The sequence below is a fragment of the Haemaphysalis longicornis genome, unplaced genomic scaffold (genome assembly GCF_048455015.1).
Source record: "Haemaphysalis longicornis isolate Haplotype H1 unplaced genomic scaffold, Haemaphysalis longicornis Haplotype H1 scaffold_2, whole genome shotgun sequence".
Taxonomy (NCBI): Eukaryota; Metazoa; Arthropoda; class Arachnida; order Ixodida; family Ixodidae; genus Haemaphysalis; species Haemaphysalis longicornis.
The window spans coordinates 277,348,747-277,366,734 of record NW_027526295.1 but is presented as its reverse complement, the minus strand read 5'-3'; the positions used below and the strand labels follow the sequence as shown (position 1 = coordinate 277,366,734).

The window sequence follows — 17,988 nt, the reverse complement described above, 5'->3', positions numbered from 1 at the left end:
TTTGGTAGCCCGTAAAGCACGTTTGGGACAAGCCCATGGTCCTAAAACGTCCTTTAGCTGCATGTCCATGGAAAGCGGCAGTCCCAAAGTCACTGGGAGGGATACTCTTTGAGCACTGAATCGAGCACATTCACAGAGCAGGTGCTGCAGGGTTTCTGGCACATCACAGTGTGGGCAGAGTGGCGACGTAGCCTGTTTTATCTTGAAGAGGAAGTTGCGCGTGTATGCGAGATTCAATCGCATGCGATGTAGAATTGCTTCTACCCGCTTGGAGAGTCCTGGGGCCCTATTCTCGACTGCACAAATTGCCGGCAATTCAGGCAATTTTCCGGAAGTCTTTTCTGATTGGCTTTCAATTTTGGTCACGTGCTTCCGGTTGACAAAGCGGTTGTGTGTGCTGTCGTCATTTTGACGTTTCATGTCGTCTACGGACACCAGTTCTAAAGTTTGCCTTATTTCTCGTTACTACAGGCGCATAATTCTTGGCCGGCAATGAAAAACCAGACTAAATTCAGCGGACATGACAACGTAAGCCTGTCGTTGCTATTCAATAACAATACTGCTTGTAATACACACCCCCTCTGTGATTGGCTGAGAAGGCGTGACGTAATTTAAACAGTTGGCGGGAACGATTACGTCATGCATTGGCAACTTCAGCCTGCGTAAAAGTGACGTAATGCTACGTAACAGCTTGAAAATGGCGGCTGTTTTTGTCGCAAAATACAAGCAAAATAGGGCGCAATATTGCCCCGTCTTACGGTGCCGCGAAATGTGCGGCAATTTGCAGCAGGCGCCGTTTCGCATGCGCGCTGTTTAAAGTGTGTTTCCTACCGAAACAAATTATAGTTTTAACTGCTTCCAAGTCAGCGATCATGGAACATACGAATAACATGCAGTATTTTGATTTTATGTTTGGCAATGAAATAAAAATTATTTGTTTGGCGTAACCGCAACATAAGAGGGCAGTACAAGCCTCTCCATGACAAAGAGAACCCAATGCATGGCATTTGTCCATACTTGTCCTAGTAAGCTGTTGGGTCACATGATCGAACTCAAGAGAAAAATAACAATGAAAAGTGACTATTTAGTTCATTACAGCGCTGATTGCAGTCGAGCTTGACGAATGAGTGAATCGGCGACATCGGTGCGCTCCGCGGTTATCAGGCGTAGCGCTTCGCTGCTCTTATGTTTCATAGAAGCGATGGTCGCGGCCGTCTTTTTCTGTGATCATGCCATAAACTTGTAACATAGCAGCAGACGATGGTGTGGCAGCGGTGGCGGCAGGGAAGGTGATAACGCAAGAAAGCTTGCATTGAAGCAGAGAGCCCAGCTATGTTAATAAAAGCGATTGAAAGAAATAAATAGCTACGGTAAAAAAATTGTGTGATGTTCTTTAGCTCGACATCCGCCTTTCGCCCGCTTTTGGATCAACGTTACTCGATCGTCTTGTGGTGTTGGCGCCAAATGTGACCTCCATAAATGTGTTTTTCTTGTCAGCCTCAGCCACCGTCTTAATTTTTATAGTACATGCCAAGTGTTTTTATATCTTTCTTGCACAATGTTTGATACCTTGGTGGCGATCTTTATGAGTCACTCGTCAAATTACACTGCATGTCGTCATAGCTATAGGTGCAGCACGTCACTGATTGCTTACGTCGTGCTTACGCAAAAAAACATGGGCGAAATGCCGGCAATTTGTGCAGTCGAGAATAGGGCCCCTGGTGGCATTTTAAATTTGCACTTGGGATCGATGAAAGATAACGGCGCGTAATGACGTGATACGTCATCCCAGGCTGCACGCTGCATGTTCCATGCCACGCTGGATGCAAGTATAGATGCATCTTTCCTGGAGAATGGTATAGCTATTGCCGATGCACGATGATTATGCGCAACGGATGCAGCAATGTCCGCCTTCACATTGCCAGTTATGCCACAATGGGCTGGAATCTCCTGAAGTGAAATGTGATGGTGCGCTTGTAGAGCTTGGAGATGTAAAGCGTGTATGTCACACACAAGCTGGTCTTTTGGAAAAGATGCTAGACATTGAAGGGCAGCCCTTGAGTCTGTGAAGATGGCCCACTCTCGAGCGGGTTGCTTGACGATATGAGCGAAAGCCACCCTCAGAGCTGCAAATTCGGTAGCCGTAGTTGACGTTCTGTGACTGAGCATGACAGTGATGGTAGTAGGAGATGACGGTATCCACACCCCGATAGTGGATGATGTTGATGACACCGACCCATCAGTGTACACATGAGTGTGGTCTCTGTATATCCGCGACATGTAGTCCAGGGCGAGGAACTTTAGTGCGGGAGCCGGAATATACTCCTTCCTCGTGATACCGGGCACAGTAGCATGCTACGCTTCTCTGAGCATTTCAGAAAAGAAGAAGCGACTGGCAAAAGCTATGCGGTGCTATCGATCTACGAGGACGGGCCGTCGATCAAAGGAGTACCGACGAAAGATAAGGCGTTTGACATGCAAGGGAAGGCACGCAACCGTCATGTGCGACCCAGACTATGCATGCAAAGCAAAGAGAGATGAGGCGCACACTGACCCAACCTGCAAAGCCCCGGTGCAGACGCTGGACTCCAAGTCAGCATCAACTGCCCTCACTAGCTGCCTGTTGGTTGAGGACGTTCACCTACAGACCTTCCGGTCGTGGGTTATCGGTCCTAAAGGTAGAGGCTACATACGAGGCATTTTGGATGATGGCAGCCCGCGAACGTTCATTAAGGAAGACCTCGTGGCGACATTGCGACGAAAAGTCGTAGGAGAGACAAGCCTCGCCTTCAATACCTTTGCAGCGTCAGTCCCCTCTCAAGTGGGAAGAAGAGGGATCGTTGGGGTTCGACTGCGCAGCCAGTTTGACGACGTAGAGCATGTAATCCCCGCAATTGCTGTACCAACGATTTGCTCGAACGTCCGAAATACGGAAATGAACGGTACTTTCGTGGAACATCTACGAAAGTTAGGTTTCAGACTTGCTGATGAACGAATCGTTCCGCAAGAATGTAAGGACCAAGGTATCCAACTGCTCATAGGATCGGACCAGCTGTGGACGATAATGACAGGGGACTTCATTCGCAGCGATCAAGTGCAAGGGTTAGTACGCTATGAAGACCTCGCTCGGATGGAAGCTTTAAGGCCATGTCCGGGAATTGACTACTGCGAATCGGACAACCGCGGGAGTGTCTTGCCTGTTGAGTACGCAAGTACCACGCAACGACAAATCAAAAGGAGACCCTGCAGGGAGTCTGCACAGCAGCAGCCTTCTTGCCCTATACCCAGGTGCTGAATCCGTCGCTCAGCACACCACAGAAAGAAACGAAGCAAGGGCATTTAAGGGTTTTGAAGTGGACGTGCACGGTCAAGGACAATCCAGCAAGCATCCAAGTTGGCCGGAGCCAGACAACAGATACCGGATTCGTGAGCGCAGACATCCAACTCTTAAGGAATTGAGTCAATTGTCGACATCGCCCCTGAGTTTACAAGTTGCCGACATGTGCAATGAGTCAAAGCCTATGAATTGCGATTGCGAAGACAGCGTTAGGGCGCATTCTATGCCAAAGAGAGGAGCCGCTTCGCTAACTGATTCAGCAGTGGGCGAGCACTTGAATGGTTACCGGAACCGTCAGCACAGGAGGCACTTTTTCAATGTCAATTTGAACACGTCAGAAACAATGTCGTTTCTAAGCAACATACACCGAAAGAAAAAAGGGAACCAGGCAGAACGGAAACCCACAGGAAAAAAAAAAGGACGGTCTAGACGGAAAAGGATTGTATATGCGTCAGATTTTTACCGATAATGATAGTGCGGTATTTAGGCCAGGAGCCGCTGGCTACATGTGGACGTTGTTTTACTCTTTTGTGGCCGTGAGAATGTTGGGAATCGCGTAGAAAAGGAAGACGCTGCTCCTGGCACCTAGGGCATGGGGATCATAATCATTGTAACGGAGTCATCCCCATTAAAGAGACGTTGGAGCAGGGGTCCCAAGGCTTCGTTTCCTGGCGGCACAACCGCAACAAGGTGGTCGATCCGCAAAATGCCCAGCGATCATCTTTTCTGCTTGTTCTGCAGTTTTGTCTCTTTCAGACCTGCTTTTTTTTCGAAGGTGCATTTGTACTGACTGCTGAACTCACTACATTACTTCTACAGCTACCCATTCAGTAGGGGAGTACTGCTGTGGACGAATTAAAGAGCGTCTACCCAAAAAAGTCTGATCTCATGCTCCGCGCGTCAAATTTCCCTTTCATTTTGTAACAGCATAATCTGTTATAAGATTCCACAATGTAGCACACGGAACGATGGCCGGAGGTCATGTGGTACGATGAATACTGATTGTAATGCACACATCCGGTACAGCTATCGCAAAAGGAATTGCAGTGGTCAGAGCAATAATGCAGTACACGTTAACTAAAGCTTACTCTAAACAGAAGTGTGGCTAGCACATTAGATAAGGCGACAGCTTACAAATTATTCAGGGTTACCAAATAATCTAATTCATTGGTAGTATTTATGTGCCTGTTGTAGGATTTTTCTTTCTTGTAACAAAAATAAAAAAATGTGCGCCATTGGTATTAAGCCCTGGTATTTGAACAAGCCTTTACGCAGGCCTAAATTTAAGGCTTCAAGATTAGCGTGATGGGCGATTCCATAGCGACGATTGTGATTTCAACAAAAAAGGAAAGGGCAGAAAATATATCCCACCGTCATATCCCTTGGCGGTGGATTTATGAATCGTCGCTAGGACAACATAAAGTCAGGGCGAGAAAGTATTTGGTAAATCGTCGCCATCTAATCTGTTTTTCTAATATCTCGTAACTGTTTAATTTTGCTTTGCAATTGCGCCACTGCCCTTGGGGAACACCAGCCGCTTGAATTTTTGTTTGTATTTTTATTTAACTGTCATTTTAAACTACTAAAGGTTTTTTTCTAAATTCAGTGATAATTCAACTCATCGAACCGGTTCGGGAACTGGTTAAAGTTCCCGAACCGGTTCGCGAGCCGGTTCGGACGGGATTTTGTCGAACCGGAACTGAACCGGAACGAAATGATTTCGCATGAACCAGAAGAGTAACCGAACCGGTATTTTTTTCGGTTCGACATAAGACAGAAATAAGGGTTGGCAGCCAAGAAAACCTCGGAAAGCAAAGGGGAGGATATGGTACGTCACTGAAACAGATAAAGAATTTTGAAAGGAAGAAAGAAAGTGGAGAAAAAAATGCCCGCTGTGTGGGATCTGTACCCATGACCTCCAAGATACCGCTATGGTGTGATGACCACTACGCTACCAGCGGGGCTGTTTTCCCCTCCACTTTCTGGGGTATTTATGTTAAGGTATTTTTGTTTCTTTCGCTTGGGGGTGGTAGCCAGTGCCACTCGGACTACTCGGGATGAAGGGGACCTTCTTTTTAACTACCGGGCCATGACTCGAGTGTCTACGACATGTCGAGAGTGGTCGACCAGCATTAAACCGTTTTAAGCTCCCTATGGCACCAAGACTGCCATAACAGAGGCCCCTCGCTATGCTTGTAACGAATCAGAATAGGAAATGAGGGGCTCGTTCAAAATAATACGTAAATAAGGGTTGGAAGTCAAGAAAACCTCGGAAAGCAAAGGGGAGGATGTGGTAGGTCACTGAAACAGATAAAGAATTTGGAAAGAAAGAAAGAATTTTTTTTCTCCACTTCTTCAAATCTTCTAGGTCAACCGTACTCCGACATATCGAATTGCGAAGTTTAATTGCCGTTCGCATGATTACGCATGCTAGAAACAGAATACCTGCGCTAAGCCCCTCCCTTTTTTTCTGTGTTTCGATAGCGGTTCCGAGTACTTTAAATTGCGATATCGCCAGCCAAGATTGAAAGGGTCCCAGTTATCACTTATCCTGTGCCTCCATCCCGTTATCAAACTAAGCAATGTACACAGCAGCCACGTCACAAAAATGAGGAACTTTGCGCCGGTCTTCATATTGTGAGCGTGAGCTCAGCTTATGCTTCGTTGTCGTTTCTACATTGTGCGCGTTCATCATCATATCATTTCATTTTCTTTTTCCACGGATGATCGTCATCACCCCCGCTGCTGGAACGGTTGCAGTTATTTTGTTGCCGTTCCCGGCGCTCGCATATAAAGCGGACCTCAAGCGTTGTCACCGACTCTCTCAAGTGGTGGAGGGTGCCTTTGATCCCGCCATGTACCTGTCGCGGTCGCGCCACTGGAGCTCCGAGCGTATAGGCGTTTTCTAGTCAGCACAGCCAAGCGACGCAAGGTGCCATCTAGGGGCATGTTTGAAACTATATCCACGTGCATGTGGACCTCAATTTATTCGCTGAGAACCGCCAGGACTCGTAGTGTAGTAGCTCCGCTCCCGCGAAGCGAACAACCTAATCCGGGTTCAAATCCCGTTACCGCTTTTTTTTTCATTTTCAAGGGTTTGTCATATTTGAATATTAACATTTTTATCACTCATATGATTTATTTATGACAACTTTGTGCATTATAAATGGGATTTAGGGTATTTTCGTTGCCGTTTGGTCAGTTTCAGCTACTGCTTCTTGTGTGTTTTTGCGGGTTTCCCCCTTTTAGGTCGGTTTCGGCTAGTTCTCTTCAATATTTTTCTACGCCGTGGTTTTTACCCATTTCAGATCCGTTTTGGCTGTTATTTATTTCGGTTCGGGTGGTTTTGTATGGTTCAGGAACTTTTATGCTCTGATTTAACCCCCATTAGCAAGCTCAAGTGACGGCTGGCTGTACTGACTAGGAAACGCATATGCGCGAGCACCGATCAGGCCGGCGGTTACTACTGCCCACCAGCTACAAGCAGCACGAGAGCAGTGGCACTCGGGCAGCAACGCTGCGGCCCTGGTCCAGCCTGCCATCACAGTCATTAGCCGTCATCATGATTCTCCGTTTTTCGCTGGCCTCCGGTGTGACGCTGTTGAAGATTAACTAGATCAATTCAACCGGGTAAAAACGGCAGAATGCCTCGTTTTCCTTGACTGAAGTGGCGAAGACTTCGTTTCTGAACAATGACGAAGACATCCCTGATTGGACCACCTTTGTAGAAGAGCTGCGTAAAATTTTCGGCACGTCGTCGACTCGGTCGGATGGAGCCAAAAAGAAACTCTCGGCCTGGGTGCAGCAACCGTATGATTGCTACTCTTCGTACATCGAAGTTGTCATCGCGCTTTGACGACCAGCTGACAAGGGCATGTCGGAAAACGACAAAGTACATCACGTCATGAAGAGGATCTCCCCTTTCGCCTTCAATGCTCTCGCGGTACTGAACCTATCACGATTGCTGACGTACGCTAGATCTGCCAGGGCCTGGACCTCCTGCAGTCTAATCGCATTCAACAAGATTGTTTGCCTACCGGCACGTTTGCAGATTCAGAGCTCTGTACTTTGATTCGGACTATCATCCCTGAGGTGCTACAGCAGCGTGACGCAACCTGTTTCCAGAATGCCCACGTCCACACTCATGGCGGGTGCGACTTGATAAAGGAAGAGCTGGCGTGTATGACCTACGTTCAACAGCCCGGTCGTCCTGCTCCGTTACACGTCCAGTCGTACTCTCAAGCTGTTGCGAGACCAACCCTGCCTATAGACCCAATCGTTTCTCCGGCGAGCTCAGCATACGAGAGGCTTAGCAACGTGGGCGGTCAATATCCCTTTTATGCTTCGTTGTCGTTTATACACTTTGCACGTTCATCATCTCATTTCATCTTCCTTTTCCACGGGCGAGCATCGTCATCTCCGCTGCTGGAACGGTTGCTGTTTCTTTGTGGCCCTGCCCGGCGCTCGCAAATAATTTGGACCTCGAGCATTCTCGCCAACTCTCTCAATATATATCGAGCATGCCTGTGTCACACTATGTGCTTCTTCTCCGTTAATGGGTAAACATGGGGCTATGTGCCATAGCCCACTTACTCTTGTTCTTTTTGAGGATATGCATGTATGTATGTATTTACACATGTATAAAGAGAGGCTTACTTGGTGCCCTGAGAGGCGAAACTGGTAATATAACGACCAGCATGAATTCGATCATTAAAGTAGCGGAAAGTTTCTATGTAGATTTGTACCTTATCAAAGTTATGCGAGGCAACAGTATTCAGCAGACTAGCTAGGTATCGAGGTTAAAGCAGTATTACGGCGAGGTGGAAAAATTGGCCGCGTATATGTGCACTTCGCTGAAAATGTCATAGTCTTCTGGCGCCCCTGGCATCTTTCTTCCGCCCACCCCTCACGATCTCCCCCTCCTGTCTCGCTCCTCCCATGACAAAGACGGTGGACGTTCGCTGGAGTAGATTCAATTTTCCCGCGTTCCACTGCTCGCGCGCCAGCTGCTGGAACCTTCCGTTACTGTAGGGTCTTTTGGAATGCCGCCAGAAGGTCCAAGCTCGGGGGTGAGAGCTCTTGAATTTTTGGGCCGAAACATTGTTGTCAACTGGAATTTTTTTTATTTGCCATCGCAAAAATCAGCAGCCATGTATTTACAATGTAAAGGGGGCACACAGAAAATATGCGAGTTTGTTTTATTCGAAAGATTTTGTGTTCTGTAGTGCCCCAAGCGCTTGTCTGGCAGCAAACGATGATTTTGTCACGGATGAATTAATCAATTCATGGTAAAAGTTTTATTCACCCGCCAAATCATGTCTTTCGTGACGTCTGCGATGACGTAGGCAGGAAAGGTCTTCAAGCGAACGGAAATGCGCTTTTTGGTCTGCAGCAGACTGCCGAACAATAGAGTTTCTCAATATCGCCTAGAGTCGAAAGTGTCGCTGTGATCGCACGCCGCCATGAGAATCGTGGGTACTGTGGGAATCGGATTGGCAGCAAGTCTAGTGCGAAGAGCAGTGGATTAGGCTTTTTGGCTCTGAAGTTTTTGTTAGTTCTGTTTTCGGTATTCTATTCTGTTTTCGGTATGCCCCTTCCTGGCATTCAATGGCTATCACAAATATCTTTAAATAACAGCGTGATTAGAACTTAATGCATCTGCTCGCGTTAGAGGGAGTTTTTTAATATGATGGGGTGACCGAATGCAGCGACGGCGACGAGCGACGGGGAAGCCGTAACTCAAATGGCGCAACAATACAGTGTACCGGGCAATAGCGACAAACGAAAAAAATTAATACACTGCCTCCAGTGTTCCCTGTTGTCGTCGCTCGTCGCTACAGTCCACTGTATCGTCCCTGCCGCACGCTTGTGGGCTGCTTCTGGACGGCGAAAAAGAGGGCGGGGGCCCGGCGGCCTTTGTATAAATTTATACCGCTTGCCGCTGTTGCCCACACTATACCACTAAATAAGCTACGAAAGCCCACGCTATCCGTTTTCTGTACCCATTCTGTTACGATTTTCGCGTCGCTCGCCGCCGTCGCTGCTTTTACTTACCCGTTGAAGCATGCACTGCCTTGGACAGGCGCAATGAGACAACATACATAGGGACTCGAGAAGCCAGTATTTATTTGTCATTTAAAGCATTCATGCAATTTAATGATGCTTTGCGAGCGTGCTTGAAGACTTACTTGCGGTAATAGGCTTCGCCTCTGGGATATTTATATCTGCTTGGACAAAACAAATAAATACAACGCGAATCCATCATTCTTGCATCTCATCTCCTTTGCATGTCAAAGCGCGTAGCCTACGATAATAATGCTGTATTGAGAGGAAGCAGGCACTGGCGTTCGCACAGACGCCCAGGACCCAGCTCAGTCTCCGCCGCGTGAAGAAAATACGCTGCGTGATTAGAGAACAACGTTATGGTATGTGCCCCCGGGCAACTTTTTATTTTTCTCTTTCTTAGTAGGCCGCTGGCCCCTCCGCGATGGAATTCTAATCCCGAAACTTCTAGAGCGCGTCAATCCCCTGACGGGTATTTAAAAGGCAACTCAAAAAGCACGAGCGCATTCGCGTTCGCAGAGACTCCCGGGGCCCAGCTCAGTCTCCACCGCGGGAAGAAAATCAGCTGCGTGTTTTGTTACGAGATGTGCCCCCGGGTCGCTCCACAACCTCCCATGAATACGCCAATTAACCCACGGCCCTTAGTCTCCAGTGGCTGCGAAGCAACTGACCACGGCGGCGGTGAGACCTGTGACGCAGCAGGGGGTGCTAAGAATACCTGGACTAGGACAGGCCGCCATTGGAATCTGAACCTGGCAACCTTTAACACGAGAACCTTATCTAGTGAAGCGAGTCTAGTGGTGTTGTTCGATGAATTAAAGGGCATCAAATGGGATGTCCTAGGGCTTAGCGAGGTTAGGAGAACAGGTGAAGCCTTTTCGGTGCTGAAAAATGGACACGTTCTATGTTACCGTGGTGTAAAGGACAGAAGAGAACGGCGCGTGAGATTTCTAGTCAATAAAAGCATAGCTGGCATACTATAGCATTAACGAAAGGGCAGCAGGTCTTGTAATTAGGCTCAATAAGAGGTACAAGCTAAAGGTGGTACAGGGCTATGCCCCCACATCCAGCCATGACGACCAGGTAGTGGAACGCTTCTATGAAGATGTGGAATCGGCAATGGCTAAAGTAAAAACACAGTATACCGTAGTTATTGGAGATTTCAATGCTAAAGTAGGCAAGCATCAGGCTGGAGACAAGGCAGTTGGGAATTATGGTCTGGGGTGTAGAAATAGCAGGGGGGACCTACTAGTTGAGTTTGCAGAACGGAATAACCTACGCACAATAAATACCTTCTGTAAACGGGAGAGCCGAAGGTGGACGTGGAGCAGCCCGAATGGGGACCATAAAAATGAAATAGACTTCATATTATGCGATAACCCTGGTGTCGTGAAGGATGTGGAAGTGCTCGGAAGGGTAAGGTGTAGTGACCATCGTATGCTAAGATCTCGAATTAAGCTATATTTGAGGAGGGACCCTAACAAGCTAGTACGAAAGAAGCCAATTGATTAGCTAACAGTAAGGCGTAAAGTAGAAGAATTCAGGATCGCGCTGCAGAACGGATACTCAGCTCTTACCGAGGAAGCCGAGCTTACGACACAGGAAGCCAGCGACAACCTCACACGCATTATCACGGAGTGTGCAGTAGAAGTCTGGGGCACGATGGCTAGTCAGGATACTGGTAAACTTTCCCAGGAGACGAAATATCTAATTAGGAAACGGTAAACCATGACAATCTCCACCCCAGCTGACAGAATAGAACTAGCGGAGCTTTCGAATTTAATCAATAAATGTAAGGCAGCTGACATACGGAAGTATAACATGGAGAAAATCGAATACGCTGTAAAGAATGGAGGTAGCCTGAAAGCAGTAAAGAGGCGTCTTGGCGCGGGGAAAAATCAGATGTATGCACTTAAAGATAAGCAAGGCAATGTCATCACAAATAGGGATAACATAGTCACAACGGCCGAGGAGTTCTATAGGGATCTGTACAGTAGCCGGGACATCCAGAATAATGATGAACGAGGAAGTAGTTCAGAGGAGATAGACATCCCACCAGTAACGACCGAAGAAGTAAGGAAGGCTTTGAAAGAAATGAAAGGGGGCAAAGCACCTGGTGAGAATCAGATAACAGTAGGCCTCTTGAACGATGGCGGAGAAATTCTACTTGAAAAACTGGCAAACCTGTATACGCAATGATTAATTACCGCAAGCGTACCGGAATATTGCACGAACGCGAACATCATCGTAATCCATTAGAAAAGTGGCATGAAGGACCTGAAAAATTACAGGCCGATCAGCTTACTGTCAGTCGTCAACAAGGTACTTACCAAGGTAATCGCTAACAGAATTTCTGCAACCTTAGATTTCAGTCAACTTAAAGAACAAGCAGGGTTCGGTAAAGGTTATTCAACAATGGACGATATTCATACGATCAATCAGGTGATAGAGAAGTGCGCTGAGTATTCTGAACCCCTATATATAGCCTTCATAGATTATGAGAAAGCATTTGACTCGGTCGAAACCCTAGCAGTTATTCAGGCATTACGGAACCAGGGAGTAGATGAACATTATGTAAAAATACTAGAGGATATCTACAATGGGTCCACAGCTACCATCATCCTCCATAAGGAGAGCAGTAAAATACCTATAAGGAAGGGCGTCAGACAAGGAGACACAATCTCTCCAATGTTATTCACAACATGTTTACAAAAAGTATTCAGAACGTTGGATTGGGAACAGGTGGGGGTAAGGGTTAATGGAGAATACCTCAGTAGTCTCAGATTTGCTGATGACGTTGCCTTGCTAAGTAACTCGGGGGACGAATTGCAAAGCATGCTTTCTGCACTAGACGAACGGAGTAGAACCGTGGGCCTGAAAATTAATATGCAGAAAACTAAAGTAATGATCAATAACCTCGGGACAGCACAAAAGTTTGGAATAGGGGGCGAGGCAGCGGAAGTGGTAAAAGAATATATCTACTTAGGCCAAGTTGCGACGCCGGATCCCAACCATGAGACAGAGATAATTAGAAGGATCAGAATGGGGTGGAGTGCATACGGCACACATTCTCAGATAATGAATAGCAGCCTACCATTGTCCCTGAAGAAGAAAGCGTATGACAGCTGCATCTTACCGGTACTCACCTACGGGGCAGAAACTTGGAGGCTCACTAAGAGGGTTCAACTTAAACTGAGAACGACTCAGAGGGCAACGGAGCGGAAAATGATAGGTGTAACATTAAGGGACAAGAAGAGAGCGGAGTGGGTCAGGGAACAAACGCGTGTTAAGGACATACTAGTAGAAATTAATAAGAAGAAATGGACGTGGGCAGGGCATTTAATGCGCAGGCAAGATAACCGTTGGCCATTAAGGGTAGCAGAGGGGATCCCTAGAGAAGGCAAGCGTTGCAGGGGGCGGCAGAAAGTTAGATGGGCGGATGAGATGAAGAAGTTTGCAGGGATAAATTGGTCACAGTTGGCACAGGACCGGGGTAATTGGCGAAGAATGGTTGAGGCCTTTGCCCTGGAGTGGGCGTAGATAGGCTGGTGATGATAATGATGAGAAGAAGCAAGAACACAGTTTAAGACCATCTCAACAATTTTTTTCTGCTAAATATAGCAGAAAATCAAAGAAAACCTCACCCAATTTGGAGTATGTAAGAAGTGAAAATATATCCGGGACGGCCCGCTGTATCTGGCGGCGTGAGCCAAAGGCAGGACTTCTGCTTTTTTTTTGTAACCACCAAATTTGCTTTGCAACATAAGCCCTCTAACACAGTGTCTTATACAAAGTAAAATTTGTTAGTTTCGGCAGCAATTTTTTTTAACAAAAAACTCAATTTACGTAGCTGCAAGGTCGTTGCCGGGCATTCCACGCCGAACTTCGGTCCGAACTACACGGTATGGCGGCACCCAGACATAGAGCGCTTTCGCAGAATCACGTTGACGCTAGCGCCACATTCCCCTCTAGGTAACCTAGTCAGAAACTATGTGCCGAATGCCTTGTTTACCGTCAGTCGTCCTAGATAACGCCAGCGTACTGCGCTCGACGGCTGTTCGCCTTTGCTTTGTTTCTGACCGTAGTGGCATCTGGCTTGTTTTTGGTACGGTAGGTAGTAATAGTCTCGTGAAACATGGGGTATGCTCAACAAACATGGTCACGTAAAACAATGTCGGTTACCCCCAATGGGCCAGAGTCATTTGAGACAAACCCAAAGCGCCGGACTCCTCTGTATCAAATAAAAGCATAGTGCGCGCTGAACCAACAGTATTGCGCACTGGTAATTCTATGTTTACGTGTACTTTCGTAACTTTCATTGTTTACCACACCATTCTTACTGCTATAAAATGAATAGGCATTGCATTTATTAAGAGGAAATACCTTGTGCTGCAAGCCTGCAACTCTGCCTAACTTTTTTTGCCGGCCTCAGCCGACCTCACGGCTGGGCATAGAACGTCATAGGGTCTAGCATGGAAGATAAGCTAGTGAGTTGCCTGGCAATTCTCTTTTTCCCTGATTATATAGGTTAGTTGAGCAAAGTTTAGTTGAAAGTGGTGACAGTATGATTCTAACGAGGCAATCTCTCCAATGAATCAAAGTTGTGTTTTGTCTGTATGGCCCCTTTGAAAGAACATTTAAAATACCCGTTATGTGTTGATATTTTGCCTCAAATATGGATAATGTTTTCTTTTTTCTGAACAATGTCGACAAGTATAATATGTGTTTCCATATTTCGCGGTTTAACGAAGTTTTGCGTATACAAACTTCTCGTCCAAGAACTCTTAAGTTTTGGCCCGGTGACGGAACCGAAGGAAACACGCACATACGTACAGACAGACAGACTAAAATTTTTTGGACTTAGGTAGCCAATAAAGACTGTCGTCTTTAAAAAGAGCTTAATGGAAAGAAAAGAAGGAAGGCCGCAGGGGCGACGGTAACTGATGATCTGCTGCGGAATACTGGCGACGTTGTGGAGAACGGCAAGGTGATTCTCACCATCTAGCTTTAATAGAAGATGCGTTTATATTCGCACTTCTGTGGCAAAGCGGGATGTTCAGAACACCGCGTCCACACATTCGGTCCGCTTACTCGACACACTTCGAACAAAATGCGCCCTCTCTCATCGGGAACAGGAGACACTGGAGCAGCTAGGGCACTCCTCTTCCTCATGAGAAGGGGAGCAGCCTGTCGATCAGCTGCTTAGTTCCTTGGTCTATTCGTGTCGTTGTTTCTTCTTTTTTCATCAAATCCCTGTACTGAGCCCGAGCCGGGTATACCTTAAACCGTCTTTAGGGATTGGACGAGGTACCTGTTTGCGTACGGCACTTCGGTTTGCGACTATGCTAAACACATCTCATACTTTCATGGGTTTGTTGGGACACCTGCGAAGCGGAGAAGTTGATTACACTTTTAAATTATCGTGAGAATGATAGTGGATATACACATACGTCCTTTACTTTACCCCGAATAAATTTGGAATAATTGATCGCGCTGGAAAAAGTTGGGAGCCACGTCGAATTTTACATGCTGAAGTTGTGGCGGGTGCTGTGCTCCCCTGCCCGTGAGCAAGCGAGTACATCTACCCGCATTGGTTAAAATTGACAAACACATTCCACGCGTCCTGGTCGTCTTCCCCATCTCGAGATGGTCAAATTTTGTTTTGGGGGGATTACACGATTGCTTTCTGTCTCATTTTTGCTGCCTAAATCAACGCGGACGAGGGTTCTTGCGCGACGAGTCCCCTCATAAGTCTTCCTGTGTGTCCGTGTTGCGTGTTACGCGTGACAGGGTATGCTCCATGGGTCCTCTGGGTCCTCTGGGTTTGGGTCCTCTGGGTCCTCTCGGTAATGGGTCCTCTGGGGCATTACACTGAAATTTTCTAGTTGTACAGGTATACGTGTATCTACGGAGCCCCTGGAGGAAATTCTTACGCGCTATCGGTCATTCCCGCTCGAGAGATTCTGCGATTTCTTTATGATTGAATACACTGTTTAGCAGCTGACTTAGCGTGCGGTAAGATAGTTTGAAGAGAGCGCATTAAAGCAAGACTTCTGGTTCTTTTTCGAAACCCCGCTGCCCTATTGACTTGATGAATTGAACTGTGCGTATTTAACTGCGCAGAACTGAACTGAACAGAACAGAATTGAACTGCGCAGAACTTTGCGGAATAGCCGTTTTCTTCAAAGTAAACAAAAAGTTTTAAAGCGAAGCTTTTTACCTCTACCCCCCAAGGGTTCTTTCGCGACCGTTGGTGTCAACAGAAAACTCCAGCGAACAAATAAAAGAAGTTACAGGCACCGCCAGGAATCGAACCTGGAACGAACAAACAACTTGAACGGGAAATCGCCCGTTTCTTGCCGATTGCGCTACGAATACACGCGTAGGAAGGGTAGGCAGAGGGTGCACTCACTGCGCACATCTGCGGGTGAACGCCTTGCGTTCTCACTGAAGCCACGTGATAGCGTCACGCGACCTCCCTCTTGCACCGTTGTGCGCTCCTCCTACGGCACTTGTAGAGGCCGTGTGCGCAGCTTGCGCATACCCTGGGACTTAGCAAAAATTAAAGGAAGGAAAAATTGAAGGGGTAAAAATGGAAGGAAGTCTAAATGAAAGAACAAATAAAAGGCGGGAAGGAAAAATAAAAGAACGAAAAAATAACTGAAAAGCTTACACTCAGTCGAATTCAAGGTACTCTCCTAGATAATGGCTAACAGAATTTCTGCTACTCTAAATATCCGTCAACCTAATGAACAAGCAGGGTTTCGAGTCAGGTGACAGAGAAATGTGCGGAGTATATTCAACCCCTATATATAGCCTTCATAGATTATAAGGACGCATTTGACTAGGTCGAAACTTCAGCATTCATGCAGGCATTACGGAGTCAGGGTGTAGACTAGCATTATGTAAGAATACTAGATGATATCTACGATGGGTCCAGAGATACCTACAAGAAAGGGAGGCAGACAAGGGGACAATCTCTCCAATGTTATTCACAGCATGTTTACAAGAAGTATTCAGAACATTGGATTGGGAACTGGTGGGCATAAGGGTTAATGGAGAAGACATCCACCACCCCTGATTTGCTGATGACGTTGTCTTGCTAAGTAACTCCTGAGACGAAATCGAAAAGCATGATTACCGCGCTTTACACGCAGAGTATGATTTTGGGCCCGAAAATTAATATGCAAAAAACTACAGTAATGATCAAAAGCCTCGGGAGAGCACAGCGCCGCAGTTAAAGATAGGCAGCTAGGTAGTGGAAGGGGTAAGAGAGTATATTTACTTAGGCCAAATAGTGACCCCTATCGCAACCATCAGACAAAGATAATAAGGCGGATAACAATGGGGTGGAGCGAATTCTCTAGGCATTCTCAGATAATGAATGGCAGGCTACCATTCTGCCTAAAAAGGGAAGTGTATAACAGGTGCATCTCATCGGTACTCACTTATGGAACAGAAACTTGAAGGCGCACTAAAAGGGTTAAACTTAAATTGAGGACAGCTCAGATAGCAATGAAATGGAAAATAATAGGTGTAACTTTAAGGCAGAAGAAACAGCCGGGCGGGTCAGGGAACAAGCGCGTATTACGCCGATATTAACGGAAATTAACAAAAAGAAATGGGTGTGGGAAGGGAATAAAATTCGAAGGCAAAATAACCGTTGGTCATTAAGGGTAACAGACTTAATCCCTAAAGAAGGCAAGAGTGGCACGGGGTGGTAGAAAGTTAGATGGGCAGATGGAATCAAGAATTTTGCGGGGATACATCTGTCGCAGTTAGCACATGGCCGGAATAATTTAATATATATTGCAGAGGCTTATGTACTGCAGTGGGCGTTGACAAGGCTCCTGATGATGATGATGGTGGTGGTGTTTGTGGTGGTGGTGGTGTGGTGATGATGATTATAAAAGGGAGATCACACCAATGCATGGCATCTCATTTCTCCTACGTTTCTGCCGCTCATCTCGTCGCCTCCGTCGGGGTGCGGCCGAGACGGAGAAGACGGAGATGGCGGCGGCCGAGACACCGGGTTTGAGCCTTTATTTTATAAAAACAATCAGTTTCCACTCATCTTCTTCACCAGTACAACTCAATCAACCACAATTGGGGATCATGCAATGATTTAACCTTAGCAAATAGTATCTCTTTGTACTAATAACGGGTGTGGTTAAGTGAATTTCACTTGTCTTTGGTTTCACTCTTTATAGAGCCACGTGTGTGAACTCAAATGACGTCGCATGGGTAATGGTTGTTGGTATCGTAAACAGCTTCGCTTTCCAACCACATTCACAGTGTGAATTGGCCCGCAGTTTTTTTAGGCATCCAGCATTCAGGAGCTGCATACATTTAGGAGGAATAGTTGGTATGTAGGGGGGTGGAATTTGCTTTAATGTAGTCGCATAATATAGGGAGTTACGGCGGTTTTCCGCGAGCATGCCCGGGAGTATAAATTAGAACATTCTCATCAGCAATATAATTGCGCACGTCTGGCCACCAGCGTAAAGTATTGCATTGAAATATATATATATATATATATATATATATATATATATATATATATATATATATATATATATACACGAGAG

At 46.5% G+C, this 17,988-nt stretch overlaps 1 protein-coding gene across 1 annotated transcript in view; it reads right to left on the bottom strand.

The window, feature by feature from the left end:
• Positions 1-17,988, bottom strand: part of LOC144170743 (oxytocin receptor-like) — a 103,656-nt gene that overhangs the window by 74,839 nt on the left and 10,829 nt on the right. The window lies entirely within an intron of this gene.